Source organism: Trachemys scripta, chromosome 11 (genome assembly GCF_013100865.1).
Source record: "Trachemys scripta elegans isolate TJP31775 chromosome 11, CAS_Tse_1.0, whole genome shotgun sequence".
In the NCBI taxonomy this organism is placed as follows: domain Eukaryota; kingdom Metazoa; phylum Chordata; order Testudines; family Emydidae; genus Trachemys; species Trachemys scripta.
This window is the reverse complement of record NC_048308.1, coordinates 58,886,918-58,914,061: the sequence shown is the minus strand read 5'-3', so window position 1 is coordinate 58,914,061 and position 27,144 is coordinate 58,886,918. Positions and strand designations below refer to the sequence as shown.

The window sequence follows — 27,144 nt, the reverse complement described above, 5'->3', positions numbered from 1 at the left end:
AGGAAAATAATGCTATTGAATGAGAGGGACTGAATACAAATCAGTAAAGTGTTGCACCTGAGGGAATCAGTGGCCCACTAAGATGCAGAAAATTGATGGAATGTTTCATTTAAGAGTCACCCAAAGATAAAATGTTCCCTCATCCCTTCTCCCCATAAGAAATGGCATGTTTTCCAAGGGCTATCAGTCTTTTCAAAACTGGCTACATTCTACCTTAATAACCTTTAGCAACTGCATGTTCTCCCCACTTCCAGAGTGTGCATGCATATATAAACATATACATACATATACAGTACATTGTTTAATCATATACACTGTATTTATTAGCATGCAACAATATAAAAAGAAGCAAACTACATAATATGTTCCAATGAAAAATCTGATTAGTTTCAAGTTTTAACCAAGCACAATTAAATCTAAATAATACCGTGAAGTTTCACAATTTCACAAGGAGAGAAAAACAAATTATCACCTTTGAATGAATGGTGGAACGTTGTAGACTTATTTGAAAGCATTTGTCTATCTGTACCTCAACAGCAACTGGCTTTTTGTATACCGTTTTAAACAAAGACTTCATAAATGATTTCTCTTTTTAAAAAAATGCTTTTGACAACTAGATTAGTGTTGTTAATCTTTTTTTTTTTAAATAAGAGTCTTCATGGGTACAAAAACAGGCATAAAAATATGACTTCACTAATTTCAGCCAACATAAGTGGAACTAAAGAGATACTTCTATTTCCTCTCCAACCCAAAACATTCTTCATCTACATAGTGCCACTTTGGTGTAAACCTCAAAGGAAAATAACAAAACTTGCATGCAATTAAATTCATCAGCTTTCAAGTACTGACAGGTTAAAAATCATTTAAAAAGTAAATGTTTTTACCTATGTTAATAACACATTAGAAGATTAAAAAGGAAGGATTTTTTAAGAAGCAGGGGGATACTTTTCAGTCACAAATAGGAGTTAGGTGACCAACTTCCATTAACTTTCAGTTGGAGATGGGTGACTAACTGCACTTTGTGCCTTTGATAACAACCTCCTCTCCCCCCCTCAAATAGTTTTCACCAGTCATAGTTTGGTTTGGGTTTTTTAAATGCCCTTCACTCAGTTTGGACTGTGAACGCAGACTAGACAGGGTCCTGCTTTATTTACAATCAGCTTTGTTTCAGTTCTGATGATACAGGCTTGTGACTGCAAACACTGCAGGAAAAAAAGTGTTTAAAAAACCTTAATTTTTAAACAAACTATAAATTTCCAATTCCTGCTTGACAGGGCTCCTTCATGAACAGTATTTCTCAACATCTTAAGCCTCATAATAAACACATTTCCTAATTCACCAAAGAATTTTCAGTCAAGAATCACTCATGTTTCAACAAAAAATTGTGGGTACATAGTAAAGGAATGGTTCAATGGGCTTGCCATTGAACTCTGTGACCTACGTAGAAATGATGGAAGTAAAAGCTGAGGTTTAGTACAGTCTCATACAACTTTGTCACTTTCCTACTTCACAAAAATAAATGAAGGTTACTTAACTGTAACCGGACTTCTTCAAGATGATGTTCTGTATATTAATACTTGTGGGATCAGGGCGCCTACACTGTGAATTTCCAGAACATTCTGAACTGCAGTGTCCATTGGGGCCACTTACCCCTTCCACTTCCCGGAGTATTCCAAGGATATAACGAGGGGTGGGGAAGGGTCTGAAGCCCAAGCCCAGCAGCAGGAGGGTGGGCATCCAGTGGCTCAGTGCTCCGAGGACCCCACCACAGCCCCTGTGGCTCAGAACTCTGGGCCCCCTGCCCACAGCAGCTGACAGCTCCAGGGCCCCCTCGAAGGTCCCCACCACCCGCCGTGGCTGACTGCTCTATGGCCCCCACTGCCCATGGTACCTTGGAGCTCCAGGGCCCACCACTGCCTGCAGCAGCAGAGAGCTCCAGGCCCCCCACCCCCCGCCACCCTTAATTGGCAGCTGATGGCTCTGGGGTCCCTCCCGCCGCGGCTCGGAGCTCTGGGGTTCCCCCCTCCCCCCCGCTGCCCACTCTGCCCCTGCACTGAAGCAGAAAATGTCACGAAGGTCTCTGAAAGTCACAGATTCTGTGACCTCCATGACATCATTAAAGATTGGTGATTCTGTCATTCAATATCATGGGTAAGATATTAACTGCCATAAATTTTTGCTTTGCAAACTGCTGGGTCTCCAGCCTTTGAAATGATGGGGGGAGGCTCATTTCAGGGGAAGGAGACCCAGCAGACTATATTTGGCATCTTGATTCCAGATTTCTGGGATTCTTGATTCTGAGTGTTATTCTGAGGTCTAAAAGATCCTATTAAAAAGGCGGTGTCTTTGATCAGTCAAACATACTCCATGAATTGAAACAGATTCTTCATCTATGCAGCATCTGAGTGAGTGGATCTGATAAGATCCTCCTTGACTGTTCTAGATTATTATACTTCGGATAGTTTAAAAAACAAAAAACAAAAACAAACCCACCCAAAAGAGACCCAAAAAACCCACCTTTTTGGATTTCTGCCAAGAGACATTTAGTTATTTTTCTATTACAACCACTGCTGCAGATAGAGAGTCTTTCCTCACTTTGAAATAACCTTATCTATGACAGAGTTGCTCAGTATATACCTAAAGCTGCTTGGGATAGTATTTTGCTGTGAGAGCTACAGAAATGAGGACTAAACTTGGCATTGTTATTCTTGGGATGTACTGCAAATACTGAAGAATAGGTTCATTTGTCTCATCCTAAGGGTGTCCCCTTCTAGCATAAACTCAGATATTGTAATTTTTTTTGTTTATAAAACTAATAGTCTTCCATTTAAACACTGGTCAGATTGTTCTTTGTACTGTATTTCTATAAAGCCATTCTTGACTTTTTAGAGCTTTATTGCGATATAAGTTGCATTCTTACTGAACAGGTGATCCTGCCTGCATCTCCTTCCTAACTATGTAAGATACCTGGTATCTCCATCTCTTTCAGACCACTACAATATCGGTTTGTCCTTTAGCCTCATTTACATTTAAGGAGGCAGGTGTCATACTTTTCACAGTCAGAGAACTTTGTTGTAAATAAGGATAAGATTGTGTCATGGAGGTCACCGAAGTAATGGATTCTGTGACATACGTGACATTTTCTACTTCAGCCTGGTGCAGCGCAGGGATGTGCACCTGTCAGCCGTCAAGGATAGTAGTAGGCCTTAGAGCTCCAAGGCAGTGCACGTGGTGGAAGCCACGGAGCTGTAAGCCACCGCGGATGGCAGGAATGCTGGAGGTCCGAGGTAACACAAGGATCCTGGAGCAGTCAGCTGCTGTGGATAGTGGAGGCCTGAGCTCTGAGCCCCTGGAACTGTGACAGGGGCACCAGAGCTCTGAGCGGCTGGGGCTGCGACGGGTGCTAGATGCCGTCCCCCCCCCCCCAACAAGGCTCAGGGTCCTTCTCCCCAAACTCCACCCCCCCCCCACCCCCCCGCCCCCCCCCCCCCCCCGTGGCGGGACTCGGGCTTCAGTCAGCCCCCATGTCAAACCCGCCCTCCCTCCCATTATTTTTAGTAAAATTCACAGACAGATCATGGGCTTCCGTGAATTTTTGTTTATTGTCCGCGACCTGTCCATGACTTTTACTAAAAATAACCGTGGCAAAATCTTAACCTGATCAATGAGGATACTGAATTTATTAAGAAATTTCTCGACTCAGCTGGCTAGAACGAACCCCTTTGGTGGTCTGTGTAGTGCATTCCTTCACAATTTACATAGATTTGGATTTTATGAAGAGGAGAAAGCCTTGCTGGTTAGATAAATAGCTCTTAGCTCCAGTACTTCTACACGGTGCCACATCTCCTACCAAGATCACAAATCTGGGAATGGAGATCAAGGAGAAAAACCCTTTCTACCTTCTAGATCTACTACTGCAGATTGCAGGAAGATAAAAAGGAAACTCCCTGGAGGACATGTTCTTCCCCATCTTATGAAATAAGGCATCTGGGAAGTACCAAGACATTGTGGCTCAGGTGTGCCTAGTGTCAAGAAAAGGTGATAGAATCATAAATGGCTCGGCTGAGACCTTAGACACAGCCTGATAGTCAAGCTATCATGTAACTGCACCAGTAAGGAACCTGTCCACTACAAGAAAGTTTGCAGATCTAGAATATATCATGGCTTCAGTGATCACACATCATTTTTATTTAATTTTTAAATTTAAACTTTCCTGGCTTTTTAACGTCTTTCTTTAGAGTTAAGATATTTTACCCTAAGTTATTGACATGTATTTGCAATGTTAAATCTTGTTTAATGATGTTTTCTTTTGCAATGTCTTTAGCTTTTTGTGAAAGCTGCCTAGGTAAAACACAAAAATGCATGCCATATGGAAGCATTCAGTTACATCCAAGTATGTAAACAGATTTACACCCTCTTTTAGGTGAAAGCCATGTTACTCATCATAACTTCTTTGCCTTCTTGTTATATCTGCACCAAAGTATCTTCCAAGGAGCACCTGAAAATTTCTTAAATTCTGAATTTCATTCAGAACCTCTGTATCAGACTCTAAAGACCTCAAGAGTTCTGCAGTGATTAGGATGCTCCATGTAGTGTATTTATGTTTCCAGTGCCTGCTACACCCTTTCGGAGGCTTAGCAATTCTGCTGAAGTCTGATACGCATTTGTTTGGCCAAGTTGCCAATCCATCAGATCCTTTGCAAGTTTGAACATAACGTAAAATTGGCCACACTGGGTCAGACCAATGGTCTATCTAACCCAGCCAGTGCCAGATACTTCAGAGAAAGTGAAAAGAAAAAGGAAATTTATTGAGTGATCCATCACTTGTCGTCCAGTCCCAGCTTCTGGCACTCAGAAGTTCAGGAACACAGGATTGTGTCCCTGACCATCTAAACAAATAGCCATTGATGGCTCTATCCTCCATTAACTTAGCTAATTCTATTTTTAACTCAGTTATACTTTTGGCCATTACATCCTCTGGCAATAAGTTCCACAGGTTAACTGTACATTGTGTGAAGGAATTCTTTGTTTGTTTTAAACCTATTAATTTCATTTAGTGACTCCTGGTTCATATGTTATTTGTAGGGGTAAATAACACCTCCTTATTCATTTTTTCCATACCATTCATGATTTTAAGATTTCTCCCATATTCTTTCTTTGTCGTCTCTTGTCCAAGCTGGACAGTCCCAGTTTTTTTTAATCTCTCATGTGGAAGCTGTTCCATACCTCTAATTATTTTTGTTCACCTTCTCTGTACTTTTTCCAGTTCCAATATATCTTTTTTGAGATGGGGCAACCAGAACTGCAACATAGTATTCAAGACGTGGGCATACCATGGACGTATACAGTGGCATTACACTTTTTTCTGTCTTATCTATCACTTTCCTAATGGTTCTTAACATTCTGCTAGCTTTTTTGACTGCCACAACACACTGAGCAGATGTTTTCAGAGAACTATCCACAATGATTTCAAGAGCTGTTTCATGAATGGTAACAGCTAATTTAGACCCCATCATTTTGTATATATAATGTGGATTATTTTTTCCACTGGGCATTACTTTGCATTTACCAACACTGAATTTCATCTGTCATTTTGTTGCCCAGTTACCCAGTTTTGTGAAATTCCTTTAAGACTCTTTGCTGTCTGCTTTGGATTTAAGTATCTTGACTAATTTTGCATCATCAGCAAACTTTGCCACCTCACTGTTTACCCCTCTTTCCAGATCATTTATGACTATGTTGAACTGCACTGGTCCCAGTACAAATCCTTGGGAGACCCCTCTATTTACCTGGCTACACTTTGTTTCCTATATTTCAGTCAGTCACTGATCCTCAAGAGGACCTTCTCTCATCTCATGACTACCTACTTTGCTTAAAAGCATTCGGTGAGGGACCTTGTCAATGACTTTCTGAAAGTCCAATTACACTATATCCACTGGATCACCCTTGTCCTCGTGTTTGTGGACATCTTAGTTACATACAGGATCTGTGGAACATTGGTGGGCTTCATGTATTGACAGTACACTCTGACATTTATAATTAATCCCATTAACTTCCTAAATACATACCACCATTTTTTGAAAATGGCAAAGGCAGTGTGTTGCAGAATCTTCAAATCTTCTCAACAAACCAAGTTTAAAGTTTGTCACAATGTGATAAAGTGTTAATTTGTAAAACAGGCAAAATACTCAATGTTTCTAATTCTCATCTCTCAAATCATCTGAGCAATTTCGCTTCAAATCTGGCCAAAAAATTTTCATCTTCTGACCCATCGTATTTATGTGCCAGGTGTGCATATCTAATTGATTGATGAGACTGCATTTATTCATTTCAGTCCAATTCTGGCTGTGGTTAGCATGGGTGACAGTAGATTGAGTAGTTAACACTGAGATTTGGGGCAAAATTTAGCTGATGAACTCTTCACGCGTGACTGAATTATAATTTTCTTAAGCCACTTAGCAAGTATTTTAATACAGTTATGCAGATCTATAATAACAATACAGCCATTCCTTTAAGGCTGACTGTAGGCTGCTTTCCTGACATATATAAATGCTCATGCTAAAATGTCAAGGATTTATAATTATGATGGCAGATGCATAAAATACATAAAGCAAGACTTATTAGTGTTGATTGAAGTAAATATCCCAAAGAACCTTTTTCCTTTCTTGTGTAAGAAAATTCACATTCAATGTTATTTGTAGGCTGTCATACTCATTATGTTTTCATGTGATACTGCTTCTGAGTTTTGCTCGATAAGAAATGCCCTTTGTTTTCATTTTTCATCTGTCCCAGTAAAAACAAACAGAGGAAACATTATTAAATTCAAGATGGATTGTTTGCTTTCTGATTTACCTTCAAACTGATTACTGTCACATATAAGGACTTTATAGACGACTGGCTGGTTTTGGAGAACACCTTTTAAAGTCACACTGAGATACACCATAAAAATCAGATTGTAAGATCTTTATTAGATATAATACGTATGATTGTCAAATGGTTGCCATAAAATATGCAACTTTTATTGCACTATGATGTCTGAGATACATCACTATATCTTTATTGGGATTGCCAACTCTCAATTCTCTAAAGAATTTCAAAGTAGTAGAAACACAAAAGTGAACATTCTAAAGGAAGTGGACTGAATGGTATTTGGACAGAGCATAATTCCATTTAATACATCAGAGAGAGAATATGAACTGTATGTGCCTTTTACAGCATGTGTTCTGATTTTTCAAACCACAGCAAGCTAACTGTAAGCACCTGGTTGCTCTCAGATATAGTAAATCTGCATATCAAATCCAAATTTGGCCTTATGTACAGTGCTAGTTATTTTTCTGTAACTGAAATACCCGTTTTTTCATCCTACATATGACCCTCTCTCTTTGCTTCCTCCAAGCCTGTGCAGGTTTTACACAGCTATTTACTTGGCCTTCTTAGTTCATAAAATATTTATGATATAGAACAGCAAAAAATTGCCATGCTTCTCTGTAAACTAATCAATTAAGCTTTTATAATTTTACTGTTTAATTTCCTTTACAGATTCCAACCCCATTTTTGTAAAAGTCATTAATTTTGGTTGGTTATTTTCATAAAACCAGAGCAAAAATCTCTTTAAATAGAAGCTAGATGCTATTAAAATAAAGAGGGACTGACGTGGCCTGGAGGAACTTCTAGCAGTCTATTCTCTCCCCCCTGCACCATATGAATCTTCAAGTATACACCAGGTGTGACAATATGGTCTGTCCTTAAGCCACATTTGTCGTCCTTGGTATGTAATATAGATGTTAATTTTATTTTCAAGGTTGACTGAAATAAGATTTTGGTGGTGGTGTTTTTTTGTTAGCTGATGCCAGGGTTTAGTGTGTGGGGGTGGGGGTAAGGGGGTGGAAATGGAGATAAGGAGGCTTGAGAGGTAGAAAGCAAAGAAAAAGAAATGCAAACAATACTTAAACTGGCCAAGCCTAGGAGAAAATGTAAAACCATCTGTACAGCACAACGTGCATGACAACTTTCATTAGTACATGCAGACTTGATAAATCTTGGGATGCTGCCAACTCATCACGGAGCTCTAGCACTATTCCTGTTCATGCAGAAAAACATTAGTTATTTACAGCTGCCACAACTATTAGTCTTACTGATGTTTGGTTTAGCAAGTCTGTACCATTTGCCCAGCTTCCAACAGTTTATACATAACTGAGAGTCATTATGACGTGGACAAGGTTGTATCCAATAGTAAGATGATGTTACAAATCTTTGAGGGCCCTCCAACACTAAAAGATATTCTGGGGGGCTCCTGGTCTATTATAAAAACTATACACACTTTTGAAACAAGAAAACACTTCCTATGGTCTTATGTGCACTGTGAGTGACCTAGTCTCATACCAGGAATAACCCTAAAGTCTTATCCCTTATGAGCACACTAAATGTGACCTTGTCTCAGGCAGGCATGACCCTAAAGAAACCCTCTAATAATTCCTTGAATACATTCATGAAAGATGAAATTCATAAGAGGAAAAAAGTGAACAGGAATTGCACAGAAATCTTCAGAACTGGTTTAAGTAATTGGTCTGTTAATAAGATTCATATTACCACATAAATTAATAATTGACTGCATATTCAATTACTGACCCACACAGCTGACTTGTGTTTATATATAATCTATTTTCTTTCTAAAGGCAAAGATTAAAAAAAAAGAGATATGCATATGTCTAGAATGGGTGAAAAAGAAGATTTGTATCAAGCTATGCTCTTCTTAGGAGAAGATCAATAAAATGCAAAATCATGCAACGTTTAGTAACTTTATTTAGAAGAATTGTGATCCTCAACATTACATTTTTAGAAATATTAGTTCTCAAACTATCAAAAGGAGAGACTTGAAAAACTATTTTGACTCAACATCTTAATGCAGCGTTACTGTGAAAACAATGAAACTAAAAGTAACATTTCCAGAGATAAAGTCACAGCTCTAGCAATAATAAAAAAAAAACCCTTCAGTGACAATTACTCACTTCAGCAATCAGTTCGTAGCAGACATCCTACTGCTGCTTTGCTTATTATAGTCCTTAAAAGAATGGTCTACATGCTGCAAATTTCAGTCCGTTTTCTTCCCTAGCATTAGCTTCCTACAGTATAATTTCATAGTTAAATTTCACAGTTTCTTAGTAAACAACTAGAACGCTGACATCACACCCAAAACTCATAAGGATATTAAGTACAATATTTTTAGCTGCTGTAATTCACAGTGAATTCAGACTACTACTGCTGATGGAGTACTATATGTAAAGTTAGAGAGAGGTGTGCATGTGCATACATATTGTACGTGCATATGCACACATACATGCTGTTAGATTTGTGAATGAGCAGGGCTTCAAGAATGCACCACTTCCTCTGTTTACTGCAAGTGATATAGCACTTGCATTTCATATTCAGAGCGTGCATATCTCCTTTCCAAACAGAATACATATGATGAATAATGAATATTCAGAAGACTGCTGTATTAGGAATACTTTTATCCCAAATGAAATGCAGGATTCAAAACATAACACTAGAATTTCTTCCTTAAATTGTGCTGTAATTGCCCTTCTTCCCTAGATTCTTGAATTGCCCTAAATGTCAGGCTGTGTTTCAGAGTACCTTTACTTCAAGTGTTTTGCAGAATACTTCAGACTCATACCCATTTTTTGTTTCACTTAGTTATAAAAAGTAGAGCATTGTAATTCTGTATATCTCCAGTATGAACAAAGGTTAAAACTATTCTTACTGTAAATCTACATGAAAAAGTTAGAGAACATCTTCCTCAGTTAAAACTACGAAGGCAGCAAAACAAAGGGAAACAATCCTGTTGGATGCACACTTTTACCAGTGAACTGAACATACGGAACACCTAGGGTTACCATATGTCCTCTTTTTCCCGGACATGTCCGGCTTTTCGGCAGTCAAACCCCCGTCCGGGGGGAATTGCCAAAAAAACGAACATGTCCAGGAAAATGATGGCTCTGCTCCTCCCTGACTCTTTGGCTCTGTTTAAGAGCCGGGCTGCCCGAGCGCGACCGGCTTCGGGCAGCCCCCGTGCCTCCGGACCCTGCGCCGCCGGAGCCCGGGAGGGGAAGTGCCCGGCTGGGGGCGCAGGGTCCGGAGGCATAGAGGCTGCCCAAAGCCCGAGCGCTACCGGCTTCACGGTTTGCCGGGCAGCCTCCAGACCCTGCGCCCCTGGCTGGGCGCTTCCCCTCCCGGGCTTCAGCTGCGCTGGGGAAGCGCCGGCTGGGGGCGCAGGGTCTGGGGGCTGCCCGGGAAACCATGGAGCTGGTAGCACTGGGGCAGCCCTTTCTCCCTGGCTNCTGCTCAGGCAGCCCCAGGCAGCTGCCCCTCCCAGGAGCAGTGGTGGGGCCTTGGGCCGCCCCCCACTGCCCAGAGCAGCAGCATCTGCCTTCCCCAGCACATAAGATTAGTTAGGGGTATTTTTAGTAAAAGTCATGGACAGGTCACTGGCCATGACTTTTTGTTTATTGCCCGTGACCTCTCCATGCCTTTTACTATAAATACCCATGACTAAATCGTAGCCTTAATCATAGTACAAGAGGGCACCAATAAAAACTGATCTGCTACTTCACAGTGCATTGTACTACATTATCTCCTATTCCAAGTATAAGAAGTCAATGGAGATACCTACTATGATAAGTTCACCTACTATAGTTCTGTCAGCAATACAGCACCTCTAGTGGATCAAAATATTACAGTGGTAGAGATTCAGCCATAGAACTAATGATGTTTTTAAAGGATAAAAGAACATACACCTGTACCCCAATATAACGCTGTCCTCGGGAGTCAAAAAAATCTTACCGTGTTATAGGTGAAACTGTGTTATATGGAACTTGCTTTGATCTGCCAGAGTGCGCAGCCCCACCCCTCTGGAGCGCTGCTTTACCGCGTTATATCCGAATTCATGTTATATCGGGGTAGAGGTGCATCTTAAAAACTATATTCCAGCACATTATGTAGAAAGGCTTCAAATTATCAAATACATTCTATGATTAACAAAACAGTGCATTAAGGGCATGTCTACACCACAAACTTTTGCCAACACAAGTTACATCAGCATAAAGCCACCGCAGTTAGGTTTGTGCACATGCATACTTGGTGTCTCGCATCAGCAATGCGCATATTCACCAGGAGTGCTTGTTTCCATGCACAGTGTAATGCACCATGATAGGTGTCCCAGTGTGCAACTTGTAACCATCCACGCACAGTGTCTTTTGGGAAGTTTTGGCAAGGCATGGTGGGGCAGAAACAAGTCGCACAGAGGTGACTGGGAACAAGTGGTCAAATTCCCATCATGCAACTTTCTCCACCCCACAATGCCTTCTCTATAATATGTGCACCTATTTTGAAAATCCCATGAACCTGCACAGGACTTGTCACTATCTGCCATCTGTGACAGAAGCATGGACCCTGCACAGTTCTGCACTGTTGTCATAAGCATTGAAAGCACAAGACACATGATACTCCGGTATCTGCAGAGACACAAGAAGAGCTGTGCAGAAAATCACGATTTTGTAAAGGACAGAGTGCTATGGGACACAGTGAAAACTAATTCAAAGTTGTTGGTGTCGTTTATGAAGCAGCTGCAACTGGTAAAGCGCCACTCCTGGGACCGAGAAACGAGCACTGACTGTTAAGATTGCATCATAATGCAGGTTTGGGATGATGAGCAGTAGCTGCAGAACTTTCAGATGTGCAAGGTCACATTCCTGGATCAGTGTGCCGAGTTCACCCCAGCCCTCCAGTGCATGGACACCAAAATGAGGACTGCTCTGACAGTGGCGAAGCGAGTGGTGATCATATTGTGGAAACTTGCAACACCAGATTGCTACTAGTCAGCAGGAAATCATTCTGGAATTCGAAATTCCACAGTGAGAGCCATTGTCATGCAAGTGTGCAGGGCCTTTAATCATTTCCCGAAGCACAGGACTGCGACTCTCAGCAACGTGAAGGTCATAATAATGGATTTTCAGCAATGGGGTTCCTGAACTCCGGGGGAGCAAGAGACAGCAAGCATATCCCTATTTTGGCACCAGACACCTTGCCAGAGTACATCAACAGAAAGAGCTATATTTCTATAGTTATACAAACCCTGGTGGATCACTGGGGACTCTCTAAGAACACAGGACTTTTCAGAAAGCTGCAAGCAGGGCCTCTCTCCCCCAACCGGCAGATGACCATTGGCAATGTTGAAATGCCAATAGCGATCCAAGAGGATGCAGCATCTCCCTTACTCCCCTGGGCTCATGAAGCTGTACGCTGGCCACCTCAACAGCACCAAGAAAAGACTCAACTACCATCTCAGTAGGTGCAGAATGGCAGTTGAATGTGTTTTTGGTAGACTGAAAGGGTGCTGGTGTGTCCTGCATAGTATCTGTGAGACAAAGAGGGAAAAGTTGCTGCCAGGTTGGAGGTGGAATGGCTGTCTGCTGTGTTTGAACAGCCAGATATAAGGGCGATCAGAAGAGCTCAATGAGGAGTTATGGGGCTCAGGGAGACTTTTTACAGTGAGATTAAGTAACATGTGGTATACTGTGCTCTACCTGCTCCTGCACTTTGGGCGTGGGGGGCAGTTTGGAGTTGGGTGGTGCTTGGTGCACATCTACGAATAAAAGTGACAATGCACCTATTCCTTTTGTGGTGCTTCTTGTACATGTATGATTATTACACTGTGTTTGTCACTGATCTTATGAGTTGTGTTAAAGTGTCACAATTAAGAGGATGCTTTCTATAACACCAGCCATTCTGCAGCATACGTGGGGAACTATTAAAGAGGAATTGATTTCCAAACAACAGAGTATTACTGAGCAACAAAAACACTCCAAAAATTCTGTGCAAGTTAAAAGCAAATACATTAAAACCTTAATAAATATATGAAACAGAGCTTAAAGAAAGAGAAGGAACATTCATGTGCATTTTAGCTACACATACAGCAACCATGGCTCTCACAGGTCAGATGTGTATGTAAATGTGAAACTGTGGTTGTTTTTCATGTCCCCTGGAGTGGAGTGGTAGGGACAGTACCTGATGCCACTTGGGGGCAGGGGGAGGGGCGGAGGGACGTACTATACTGGAATTCTGCATGCACTGCATAGAGAGGTGAGTCTGGGATTTTTGAACCTGTAGGTATACAAGTCTGCAGCATCTGTTTCTGCTGCCGTAGAAGCCCCATTATGTCCTGGTACATCTTCTCTGACTCCTTGGCCTCTTTCCTTCTCCATAAAATCTGTAATGTTCATCCTCCAGGCCCTCTGTTCATGGTCTGATGCAGCACAAGCTGGCAGGATCTCACTGAACACATCACCCCGAGTCATCTCCATTCTCATCCTTATCTGGCTCAGGTGTTCCATGGGTGGGGGGAAAGGAATGGGGGAGGGGGAGAGGAGAAACCCCTCAAGGCCACAACAGCAGCAATTACAGATAACGCACAGAGGTACCGTTGTCAGTACAGTCACAACAGAAAGCGGAAGTTAAGTTTCAGAACTCCCTTCTCTTGCTCCCCTGATGTTTTACAGATGACATGTTGAAACTTCTGCTTTAGAGTGCTTCTGCACAGTGCCACTCACAGCTCCAGCCATGGTGAATATAGCCCACCAGGATGAGGAGGGAATTGCTCAGTTGCATGAAACTATGAGTATAGGGCAATAGCAGTGAATAATGGCATGATTTTTGACAGGTGGTGGTGATTTTAGATCTCTCACTCCTGAGGGTAACAAAGGCAGAGAAAGCACAGCTGCTACAGACGTCCCTAAGCCGTCCCAGGCCCGCACGCTGCTGTTACTGCAATGGTGCCTGCCCAAGTTATCGTCAACTGGTATAGGAAAGCGTCCTCCCATGGAGGAAGAAATAAGGCTGCCATCCCTAGAAACCTTCAGGAGAGGATTGCAGAGTACCTCCATGAAAGTTTCACTGAGCTCTCTCAGGAAGATTCAAGCGATATTCCTGTGTAGATGAACAAATTACCCTGCATGCCCTCCCCACCTAACTGAACACAGGAATGAAAAACAGATAACTCTGCCTCTCTTTGTTGTACTGCTCTCTCTTCTACTATGAGTAAATTAACGAAAAGGCAATAGCTGTGTCCTGCGACATTGGGGGTGCCACCACCAGAATGAGAAATAAATATACACACTCACCCAAGGTTGCTGTCCCTGCATCAGGCTTGCCTATGCTCGCCTGCTGAGACTGACTGGACTGCAGTGGAGTCTCAAATAGGTTCTGGCTCATGGCATTGCTGCACCCACCTTCTCCCCGGTCGCATGTTCCTCATCCTTCCTCACACCAGGGGTCAGTGACTTGGGCTTCTCTGAGGTATCCACAGCGGTGCATGGGGGTGGTGCTGGTGTTCCCGCCAAGTATGGCATACATCTCTTTGTAAAAGCAGAGGTCTGTGGCTCGGCACTGGATAGACTACTGGACTCCCTGGCTTTCTGGTACGCCTGCCGCAGTTCCTTTGCTTTCACGCGGCACTGCTGCTGATCCCTCTCATCTTCTCCTGCATCCTCCATGAAATCTGCTTGGAGATGGCCATGTTTCTACAGCTGGTCCATAGCTATGCTTGCACAGCCTCTTCTCCCTACAGGCCCAGGAGATCCAATATCTCCTGTCTACAACAAACTGGAGCATGTCGGGGGTATGTAGCCCGAATGGTCACCTGGGCAGTTGTGCACAACAGTGGAGACCTCGTAGGTGGACAATTAGGAAAAAAATGCATTTCAAAAATTCTCGGGGCTTTAAAGGGTGGAGAGGCCTTCCAGTTGCCATAATCCCTGGGCAATGGAGTTCACAATTGTGACCAGAGCAGTCAATATCAGGCATCGTGGGACAGCTGTTGTAAGACTATTAGGGCTGACACAGGTAACAGTGTCTACATTCACACTGCATCAACCTCAACAGATCAACCAAGGCTCACTGCTGCTTATGGAGGTGGTATGACTATGTTGGCGGTATGACTATGTCAGCATATTGGAGTGCTTACATCAGTGGGAGACAAATTTTAAGTGTAGACACATGCACAACTTAATTGATGCAAGACTGCTTACATTGATCTAACTTTGTAGTGTAGACCAGGTGTAAGAACCTGACTGTGACACATAGCCAGAAAGGGTTAAGCATCCCATCCTGCAGGATAAAGGACTCGTATTCAACCCTTAAAGGCACAGGGGTAGATAATGTTTGTGTTTTTGTGAATATACATATATATTGGTAGAGGTCAACAATGTAATCAAACAGTCCCCGTCTATGCTGTATTCTGTTAATTCAGAGACCAAAGGGACATCTTAACATTTAAATGAACTGTACACAAAGGATATCGCTGTATTCATCTCTCTTTGAAATGTACAGCAAATCATCTGTGCATGGTAGAAAAACAGGCAATTCCCTTATGTTACTCTGTCTGGATAATTACCAGTGATGCTTAGAAAATGGGTCCATGTCAAAGTCCCCATGAGTGCCTATTGTTTGCCGAAGGACTCCAAGCTGTCACAAGGGGGCCTGAAACTGTATAAAAGACTTTTGGTCCCAATCCTTTTTTTAATCTCAGATCTGCTTGAGGCTTCATGCAGGGGAAGCCTAAACCATAAGGACAGATCCCAGTCCTGACTGGACCATCCTGAATATAAACATTGGACTATAACCTATGAACTATTTCTGAAAGAACTCTTTGCAACTACAAAGCTCACCATCTCTGTTATGAATCTGAATCTCAAGAACTGTACTCATGTCTGTATGTATACTGATCTTTTAACCAATGCTCTCTAAAATAAAATTTATTAAAAAAGAAAAGATAGTTAATAAGAATTGGCTGTAAGCATGCATTTGGGTAAGATCTGTAATCTTCATTAACCTGGGAGGTAATGTGTCTGATCCTTTGGGATTGGTAGAACTTTTTTATATGATGAATAAGATTTTCAGTAATCCTCATCATATTTGACTTGGGTGTCTGGGTAGAAGCCTGAGGCTGGGTTGCTTTAAGAGAACCGAGTTGTTGGCTTCTGGGTAACCAGTAAGGTATTATAGAAGCTGTTTCATGCCGGCTTAGTAAATCTAAGTACTGGAATATCCACCAGCTTTGGGGATTGTCTGCCTCATTCTTTGCAGTTCACCCTAATTGAGTGACCTCAGCTGGCTCTCCTGGGACTCCGGTCACACTGACATAAGACAGTGCAGACCCATTAACTACAAGAGCTGTATACACTTATAACTGGGGTAAAATTGATCCTGTGGCTTCAACATAACCTAAAATAAATACATACATACAAATGGAGCAGGATAAACAACAGGAAATCTTTGACAATCAGGCATTTATGCTGCCCTGTCCCTGACTAAGATCACAGTGTTACTACGCTGTTTTTAAAGTCTTCTAAATTGGCATTCTTCTAGTACACTGAGATCTATGAATGTTCAAGTTGATGGAAGAAATGGGCACAGTAGCGGATGTAGTCTCCTGATTCAGTGGGTGCACATGATGGGGAGAGAGAGATCTAATCTGTAACAAACATTCCCATCAGTAAGTCAGTAGCCATACATAATGGTGTTTGGTAAAATCTCCAGAATAAGATCATTTCTGATTTACAGAGGCAGACGGCTTCAAAAATCCACTCAACAATGGTGAATGGGACGCTTACATCAAAAGCATGGGGGACATTCACCATCAATCTCTACAAAATAAAAAAAAAATAAAAATAAAAAACTTTTATTAAAAAAAAAAAAAAAAAGAAACCACACGTTCTACCCTTTATGGTCACAAAGAATTCTCCAAAAGGGAATCCAATGTAAAACCGAAACAGTGTTTTTCTTAGACTGCAGACTGACACGCGAAGTGACTCAGCTGCTGCTCACAGCCCTGCCAATTAGCAGCATTCTGAAGTTGAGTCAGTTTTGTCTGCTGTTATCAGAACCAGGTGGGCAGCAGTGAAACTTGTAAGAATCATGCCATTTTCACAATGCTACCATTGAAAATCTGGACATTAGCAGAGGCAAACACTGGTGTTGCTCACTGAGGAGGTCACAGAAATAAAGGCTACAGGAATGATGGAGAAACAGATCATTTTTCTCTCTCCTCCTTACAGGCTAGGGAAATGCTAGCGTGGGAACTCCTCTCCTGGAGCAGCAAAGAGGCAGAGGAAAGTGTAAGTTCAAATTTATCACACATCCTACTAGCTCATTACAAAAGCTGCTGTCACCAACCAGGGTCCTGGGACAGAATCCTAACAAATCTCAGCACCTTCCATTTTTGCAGTAAATAAGAGCATCAGGTGCATGTATGTGTGTGCATGCAAAGTGAGAATGGAGGAGACTTGGGCTTCTCACAAAAGTGTGCATCACTGATGGGATACCCACACATTTACTCTCTTGACAGAACTTCTCAAATGCCATTAAAACTAAAAAATTCTTGCTAACCCTATTAAAATGCAAGCAGAAAGGGGTAGATAAAGCATGCATAATAGCATTAACATTCAAAGCCGTTCTTCAGACCCAACATCAGACATTAATTCTAATAGTAAGTCGTGTTTGCAAAAAATGAAGATATTGCAGACACTATGGCTAAGTGAACGATGACAACAAAAAGGTGACTATTGCCATTTTGAGGCTTTCATGACCATACCTCTAGAAGGTTTTCTTTAAATTCTTTTTAAACCTGATCATGATATTCTTCCAAAACACTGGGTTGTTATACCAAATATCCTTCAGCACAAAATGTACTTTCTAGATTGCCTTTAAAAGACTAAACATTATATTCTAAAGACTTATCTTGTGTACAAAGAGGCTAAATCAATCAATCAGTTACCATCAAACAATTTCACCAGTACACACAACACGGAAGATGCTATCTAAAATTCCACTCTTTAGAATGGACAAATAGGAAATTTTGGGGGAGAACAACACTTTACTTTTAGAAGAAGGTTGAACTTTTAGTAGGTGAGTGGCTCTTCTCTGGTATCTGAACCCCTTTCAGTATTCATTACATGTTCTCTCTCAGACGCAATCCTGCAAGTCCAAGATTTCCTAATCAGCATTGCATACATTCAATTCACCTAACTTCCCAGTTTATATATGTATGCCAGTCTCTTATTCTCTCTCCAGGGTTCTAGAGAAATATCATTTCATCTTTGATCTCCAGAGATCATCTTGCTTAGTCTACAACATTCCTTAAAACTGGATTCTCCCAGATATTATTAAATGACACTGAATATAGATTAGCATTTCCTGTAGTGTACACATATGCATCTGAACAACAGTTTGTAGCACAGTACCCTACTGGTCACCCTTCTACTAATAATTTTCTGACATTAAATAACACAAATGTACATTATCCTTGAGGAGCAGGACCATGAGTGGGGCCAGGTGTATAACCGGTTCATGAATTTGTTAGTACCTAAGGAGCCTTATCTAAGTCACTTGTCCAAACCTGATCCACATTAGTAAGGATGTGAAGTCTCTTGATTGATGATGACCTAAACGAAAAATTTGGGAGTCTCAGTCCAATTTCTCATGGACAAGTATCCACATTACAAAATGTACCACTACTACTGGGAGTTTCATCAGAAAGAACAAGAACTGAATGGGCATGGATGCTGAAACATATCTCTCTAAAAAGGGTTCCCAAACAGAAGACTGGTCTACAGTTATGTCGATCTGACACTTTCGGGATGATAAAATTTACTCCAAATACATAAAATAAAAAACACCTATTATATATCAGGAGTATGGTTACCTTAAACAATGAAGGGGACAGAGTGTTAGCACTCAAATTTTGTAGCTCTATGTATTGTCCTATAAATCTGAGCTCACTTTATTAAACTCTACAAAAAGTATATTTGGTTCTAATAATACAATTCACAATTGAGCTTAAGTCTTTCTACTACTGACGTATGAGGACTCATCCGTGTGTTTGTAACTAAGTAGCTACACTACTGATAATAATCTAAAAAAAGATAAGTAAATATAAATTGCAAATAAATATAACTAAATATTAAATTAACAGGAACAACAAAAATATTCCTGATTTTCCACTGAATGTAGGTTTCTAGTAGAACAAATAGTGTAAATTTTTATACAAACTATAACAAAAATAATAGTCTACCTGCAAGGTTGTCTAAATACTTTACTTTTTTAAGCCTACAAAGAGAAGACCATCTATAGAAATTCCTCAGATTTTTCCCTTAATGGATGAAATGTTTAATAAACCCACACTTCATTAGTTAAACCTCCTCTATTTCCATTTACCAATATTTCAAAACGCCTACATTCTAGTTCTTTAATTTAAAACCCCTCCGATAACGCAGGGTCCCATCAATTAAAATCCACTGTACATTAATTGCGGCTCTGTAACTATGCAATCCAGTACTTTACTCATCTGCACTAGTTTCTTGTAAATTTTATTTATCGACGGCTAGGGATAATTTTACCCAAGGCAGATATGTGCACAGAGCGCTATGTTTTTTATTAATTCTAATGATGAGAACAGTTATTGTTAGGAAATTATTGCAAGTACACTACTTACTGAAATCTCAAAGAAAGCGTGCCTTCACACCAGAAATGTAAGATTTGAGATGGAGGACTCTTAAAAAGCTTTTACTGCCTGGAGTGCTTTGACCTTCCTCCCACTGGAATTGGGGCTTCAGCTAATCTAATGATCCATGACATTTTGCAACTAATTTTTATGAGCAAAAAAGCAGGACTTTCGTATTTGCCCTTTGCAACACTTAAGAACACAATGACAATACTACACATGAATGTGAACATTTTATCTTCCTGAAGCTGGACCAAGCAAATTTTTAACGAAGAGAAATAATCTCAGCATTGTTGCCTGAATACTATCATGAACCATAAAACAGTATCTTATCAAGAATTTCAACCCAACCCAACTGTTAAGAAAAAAAACTCTTCAACTGACCCACACTTCACCAATACATGTAACATTATGGGCAGCAACTATTCTTTCCACATCTCAGCTTTTATTCACCCAAATACCAACACTCCCTTTCAGATCTTACAGTCTCAGTGTGGAACACACTCCCATGCCAAAAACAAACAAACAAACATAGGGTTATACTAAGAAATACATAGTTTTAAAAGGGGTCTCTTACAAGTAGGCAGAAACAGACTGAGGCAGAAATCACACGGGAGTGATATCCAGACCTGAGTGCCCACTACAGAAAAGGCTTGCTCACCTGCCAATTTGAGACACAACAGTGAGCTTCCTAAAACTGGTGTTCTGCTGGGAATAGATACGCAGGTCTTAGACTTGTGGTAGATTAAAAACGTACAGCTCATATTAAACATGTTAGCAACAAACTGCAATGGTCACGCACCCTCAGTGGCTAGAGGTTAGCAAAGTGTATATACACACTACTGCTACAGATAGGGATTAGAGATTTTAATCCACTTTCTTTAATTGTAACTTTACTGGTCTAGGATCCAAGCATTTTTGTTCCAAGTTCTGAAGGGCAATTTCTGCACAGACTGAAGAAACAGCAAATGGGATTAATTGAATATTTCAACGTGAACCACCAGTTTTCATGAATATTGCTCATGAGTTGCTATGAGACTTTCCGGGAGTTTTCGCATGGGACTGAACTGTTGTGGAACTTCTAGCTGTGTAATCCCCTTACCACTTGATTAAAATACTGGGAACTTGAGATTTACTTCATATTATTCAAGTTTTACTCTTCATGGATGACTGGGTTGTTCTCCATCGGGCACTATTTCAGCCTGGAATTTCCGAGCAAGGAGTCGACATGCACAGGAGATTTAAATGTGATGAACTATACTGCTGAAGTACTCACTTTGGCAGCAGTATAGATCCTCAAAGAAATAAATCCTTTCACTGAGGCTCGTCATAGAATGGAAAAAGGAAAAAGACCAAATATTAGAGGAAAACTTCTTAAATAAGCAACTAACTGCACAGTTGACAAGTGCAAAACATGGTAAAAAAAATATATGTATCTTTAAAAAGTCAATTTAGGTGACAGAGCCACAAGCACAAAAAAAAAAAATCCTCATTCTCCAATTTTACCATTAAGGATACATTTTTAGAAAGAAGAGAGAAAATCTTCAGTAATCACACAAAGCAGCTATAACCTGACTGAGTTGCCCCATCATTTGGAGTCACTGCTGTTAAAAGGAAATACGATATTAGGCACCAGTATTTCAGGGCAGATGTAAATTATGCTGAAACTAAAGAAATTGCATAATTAAAATAATTTTACATTTTCAGTAGTAGTTACCTAAATTTTTATATACCCCACAAGGAACCAAGTTTCAAAGGATTCTATTGCTTCACATCCCATAGGAATGTCCATTTCCTTTTGAAGTGTTAAAGACATTAAAAAATTACCCATAAAGCAAAAATGTAAATAGTATACTGGAGAAAATATATTATATAAAACATAGCTTTGGCTAAGTGCTGCAAACTAACTTTGACAGGAGTTCAACAGACTAAGAGCACCCACAGTACCTACCTCTAGCTATTGCATGCTACCAATATTTATAAAAAACTTAAATATTTAAAGTACAGCAGTCACTTAAAAACAACAGCTGTGAAGAGAAAGCTGTCAAATAATGCAAGAACTAAGCTTAAAACTTGAAAAAAATAATTTTAAATGCAGGATACTGAATTTTAAAGTCAAAATTCATTTCCAAACCCCAAAAAAACCAAATAGCTAGTAGTGACTAGTTAGCAATCTATAACACTTTGCCCTACATTTTAAAAATTCTATAACCTGCTTAAAGAGGGGAGGGGAAATAAAAATTAATTATTTCAGACATTGACCACACAGAAGAAATTCTGTTATAAATTATGTGGCTCTATTGAACCAGTACTGATTAGAGTCTCCATTTTGCAAAAGGTATTCAAAACTGATAAATAAAATGCACCAGAGCTTGGTGAAGATCACCAGTTTAGCCCCACTTATCTATTGCACATCTGCCATACCACATTATCTTACTACTCAAGCATCATTTTTGCATTTCAATGTAGCAGCTCTATCAGATTAATGCCCAAGACATTTCAGCTTTGTGGCAAGTAAGTAAGTGGACATACAGGAATATTATGCATGGCCTGTAGCACTGACACTAAGCAAAGGAAATGTGATTAGCGCCAAATTGCATCTGACAGGGGAATCAGAAAGCTGTCAAACACAATGACATGGATTCAGTATTTAGAAGGTAAAAGGGAATAAAGGAGCTGGCCAGCCTGGCATGGAGACAGCAATAAAACACAACAGCTATGATAAATTAATTCATTTACTTATGAAAAATTAGAGGCTTCCACACACAGCTCTCATTTATAATCTTGTCAATCTGGCAGTGTAAATAAAAAGCCTATACAATACACACACTGGAAAAAAGCAAGCAAGCTTATAAGAGAAGATTTTTGCATTTAATCAAATCAAATAATGTCTTGCTTTAAACCACACTGGATTGAGCCTTTAATAGGAGTGGCTAATGCAAGGATGCATTATAACTGTTATTGTGCTCACTAGAGACATATTCTGTTAGTATTAAAGTAACGTTAAGGTTGTGAGATGAAGAACTCAAAAGCCAAATAAAGAAAACAGTAGATGCTATTAAAATGTCTACTGAAGGGCTATCTAAGAGAGCTATTGGAGAGGATAAGAATGGAACTGTGTCCATAGGATTAAATCCTGACACAAGAGCAGGATCTGGATCAAGGACATGCTGATGAAGTGGCTGTCCTAGTGTGCCTGATAATGGACTGGAGCATGGAAATCCCCTTCTGGGAAGGGCAAGTTTTCCTGCATCCTTCTGACCAGAGATATGTCAGTCTTTGAAGGTTCCAAAGAACTCTATTCTTGGCCACTAGGGGACCATGGCCTGGAACATCAGGATTTATGTGGCAACTGCATTGTTTGCTTCTCTACGTGATTTTGCCCAAATGGAAGTGTTGTTTGAGCATGGGATCACGAAGACTCTGTCCGTTTAGAGGGATGCTGCAATGACTAACAAGTCTGGTAACTGCCTGTGGGGGGCAAGGAGTGAGGCCAAACCAAAGAAAGATCTTGCTGAAAGATAAAATATAACCTGACACATACCTAAGGAATCTGATGGGACTACACAATCAGGATGCAAATACACACAATGGAAGCAAAGAAGTTCATTTGTGAATGGCTGTCAACATCAGAGAGACTTGGCTTTGGTATTTCATGTACTGGTTCAACTACATCAGATCCACCATGGTCCTCCCTTCCTAGATATCTTGAGGGCCATAAATATTTGGAGTTCACTTCTTTCACATATGGTGCAGAGACACTGGAAGAATGGTCCCCACACTTAAAAACTGGCAGGATATTATGTCATTATTAATTACTATTATTAGATATTTGTACTAGAAGCGCCAACCAAGATTCGGGACCAACCGTGTTAGGTGCTTTATAAACACAAACATGTACTAAGAGACTGATGCTGACCCAAAGACCTTCCGTAAAAACATAAGAACGGCCATACTGGGTCAGACCACAGATCCATCTAGCCCAGTATCCTGGCTTCTGACAGTGGCCAATGCAGGGGGAATGAACAGAACGGGTAATCATCAAGTGATCCATCCCCTGTTGCCCATTCCCAGCTTCTGGCAAACAGAAGCTAGGGACACTGTCCCTGCCCATCCAGTTTAAGTCTGACAAGACAGACAAAGGATGGAGAAAAGGATTATTATTATCCCCATTATATAGAAAAGGAACTCCAGTACAGGCAGATTAAGTGACGTGCTCAAAGCCATACAGGAAGTCTTTGGCAAAGCCAGTCACTAAACCAGAGGTCCTGAGTCTCAGCCAGTGCATTAACTATAAAACCATTCTTCTCCAGATCTAGACAGCTAGCAATGGCAAGTCTCATCACTCTGAGCTAATATCAGAGTTGATGCATCTGTGCACATGCAACCACTGTTCACAAACAGACAACCAAGAAAAAAGGCCAAAGTAGAAAACATTGTTGTTAAAAAGTTGCATAAAAAGTATTATTGCACTCATCTTTAGTCAGGATTCTTGATAATTACACTACCTTCTGCCTCTCCTAAAAGGAGAAAAGACAGTGAAACATTTGTTAGTATTTCACCTGACATATACCATTCTGTACTTCTGTTGTACATTGTTTCAAGTCACCAACACTATCTAACATTAAAATATTATATACGATAGTGAACTTTAATATTCTATTCTTCATTATCCTCCAATCCTAAAAAGATCAGCTTTAGTCTTAGAAAATCTTGAGAACACCTACATGTTTAAAGAAAAAAAGATAACCATTAGTGGAAAAACTAATTGGCTGTTATCTCTTTACACCTTAAAATATCTAGCAGAACTGGGCTACAGGAGTGTCACTGTCAGTTTAAAGAACCCTACATACATTTAAAAATTAATGTGAAATGAATCTTCTTGATACAGATTAATTAAAAAAAGTAATTTATGCATGATACTAAACATTTCACATATAAAAACATACTAAGTTAAAATATAATATCTTTATGTGGCTATATCTATATGCACACTTATAGGTATGCAAAAACAACAGATGCTGGCCAACTTAGTTAAACAACTATGGCAAACTTGGTCCAGTCTTACCAATTCACTGCTCCTAAATTAAAGTTTTGTGCAATTCCAGAAACAAAGTACCTTGGATTGAATCATTTATAGCTGCTATTTAGGCTACAATTCTGCAACTGATAGCATACAGGTGCGCTGTAGTACCCAGATAGAGACCCACTGAATTCAGCGTGATTTGGGAGATAGACTTTACTAGGTTTCCACGTGGGCATGGTAAGGTGACTGCATATATCACAATGCAAGATTGAGGCCATAAACCATGAACTCTCTTTTAATCCAGCCATTTTTATTCTGTCACAGTTTAATTATTCATTATCTAACCAGGCAATCAAACATATTAACATTTACATAAAAATAGGGCTTGACAAATCCTCTTGCCCATGGAGAAAGGCTAGCAGGGGTTTTACCCAGGAGTTTCTGCAGAACCTAAATTTTCCGTCTCCCCAGGTTAAGCTTCTAGCCCTTACGGTTATGAAGATATATCCTTTCATATTAGGAAGGTTATCTTGCAGATAGCTAGCAAGAAACCAAGGGAAGGGAACTGCCCAAGGTCCAAATCCTAGCCACAGTACAGCACCAGCAGCCAGGTATGTACAAGGGAGCTTCTTTGGGGGAAACATTAGGAATACTGGATGACCTCCTTTTCCCATGCTTCCTAGTGGCAGTGTAGCCTAGTGACCAACTGGATGATGATGATATGTTACAGCTTGCCAAAATATACTGCACTGGTGACTTACTTTCCATGAGTAATTGTGCATTTTGCTTCTTCTAAATAAATACATTAATAAGCAAAAATCCTGAAATATTTCTATAGAGGGGATTTCTTCTCCGACAGCATATGCTATACAGTCTGTATTAAATGTCTTCTTCACCTCTTTTGTTGGAGTGTAACAGGTCTGTACAAAAGTACAAAGAATAAAGTTTTAATGGTAGATGTTGCCTGGGCTGTACCCCAGATTGGCAATCAAGTCTAGACCGGTTTTAGTTTTTTGAACTCCATCTCACTGAATGTATCTCAATATTTTGTTTAATTTTTTTGGATAACAAGAAAAGGGCACATCTTCATATGACATTTTAATATCAACAGTGAATGACCAATGGAGGGAAGAAGTGATATCCTTAGGAAGCCACAACTCAGTCTATTAAAGAACATTTATGAACTGATCTCTCAACCTTTAATCAGTCAAATTAACAACCGTAAACTTCAAATGATTTTTTAATTGTTTCATATTGGATTTTTACAATGCTTTGAAATGGGCAATTATGAAAGGCACTTCATTTGTCTGATTATGTTAATATGCATCAGTGACAACAAAATCACAGCATAGATCAGAATCTTTAAAGATGACATCTCCCAAAAATCTTAACATTTAGTACCAAATTTTTATCTGACCACTCCCTTGTGTGAATACAATATTTGTGCACACAATCATTTACATGCCCCGACTGGTATCTGTTCATATGAAAACATACCAAAAGCACAAAATAGAACTTACTGAAAATGTGGCCAGTAAGAGTTAGAGGCAAATTCTTAATGTATTGGTACAGAGATTTAGCTATACAGGTCCTGTTAACGATACCCTACCTCACATGGCTAAACAGTCATTTAAAAACACATTAGGAGCATATCCTGTGGTATAAGAGAGTTTGTTTTGATATTACCTGCAATGTTAAAGTTAAGATTATATTATTCCTCACAACTGCACCATCAAAATTTCTTCTAGGATCAAACATGCTGTACAATATCTTTTAACAGCACAATTTTGGTTATATTTTTTTAATTACACGTATTATTGTATTAAAGAAAACAAAACACTGAACAGATAACTCATAGGTTTTATAGATTGTGAACAAAATCTATATTTACAATGGTTGTGGTTACACTTTTGAAAAGGTGAATTATACAGATAGCCCAGTTAGCATTTCACAATTGGTCTAAATACAAAAACATGACCAGTTGGTATTGGCTTATTTGAAGACGTGATACTCATTTAAAAATTCTATATTTTAAAACATTTTCATAATACCTTTTCATCTCCACTACTGCATGAGAGAAAGTCCTGTAACGTTACAGCACAGGGCTGAGCTGAGGAGTAGATCATAGGCAATATGGTAATGCTGGAGCAAGCACTTAACAGATAAGATAAGACTTGAATTAACCATTCTTTACTCCTTTCTTCTTTCTATTCCTTTAATCTTCTATTTAATTCCAGTAGGTTTCTTGTTTAAAAAAAAAAAAATGAGGAACTTTTTTATTCTCTTTTAAATTTTCAAGAGAGGCCCTGGTGAACATATCTGCTGCAAAACAAGTGTTGAAGCTCTGTTTGTGGAAGAGCCTGATCATTTTCAATATTGATTTCTACACTAAAATAGTTGCTACAGTAAGTGATTCAATATTCTTCATTTCATAAAGCATTTAAAAATCAAAAAACACTTCATTACAGGTGAAATGTCACCGTAACAAGAAAAGGGTCAGCAAAGGCTAGATTAAGGGATAGGCACTGAAGGTCTGTGGTTCGGGCCACAGCTCCTGGAATCATGT

At 39.9% G+C, this 27,144-nt stretch overlaps 1 protein-coding gene across 2 annotated transcripts in view; it reads right to left on the bottom strand.

Annotated features, from left to right (window-relative positions):
- Positions 1-27,144, bottom strand: part of PARD3B (par-3 family cell polarity regulator beta) — a 647,317-nt gene that overhangs the window by 422,362 nt on the left and 197,811 nt on the right. The window contains exon 1 of one of the 2 annotated variants that reach the window (XM_034786263.1): positions 20,829-20,891. The exons of the other annotated variant lie outside the window; for it this stretch is intronic. The gene's annotated coding sequence lies outside the window, so the exon portion shown is untranslated. Of the gene's footprint in view, positions 1-20,828; positions 20,892-27,144 lie in introns of those variants that run through there. 2 annotated transcript variants of the gene reach the window in all.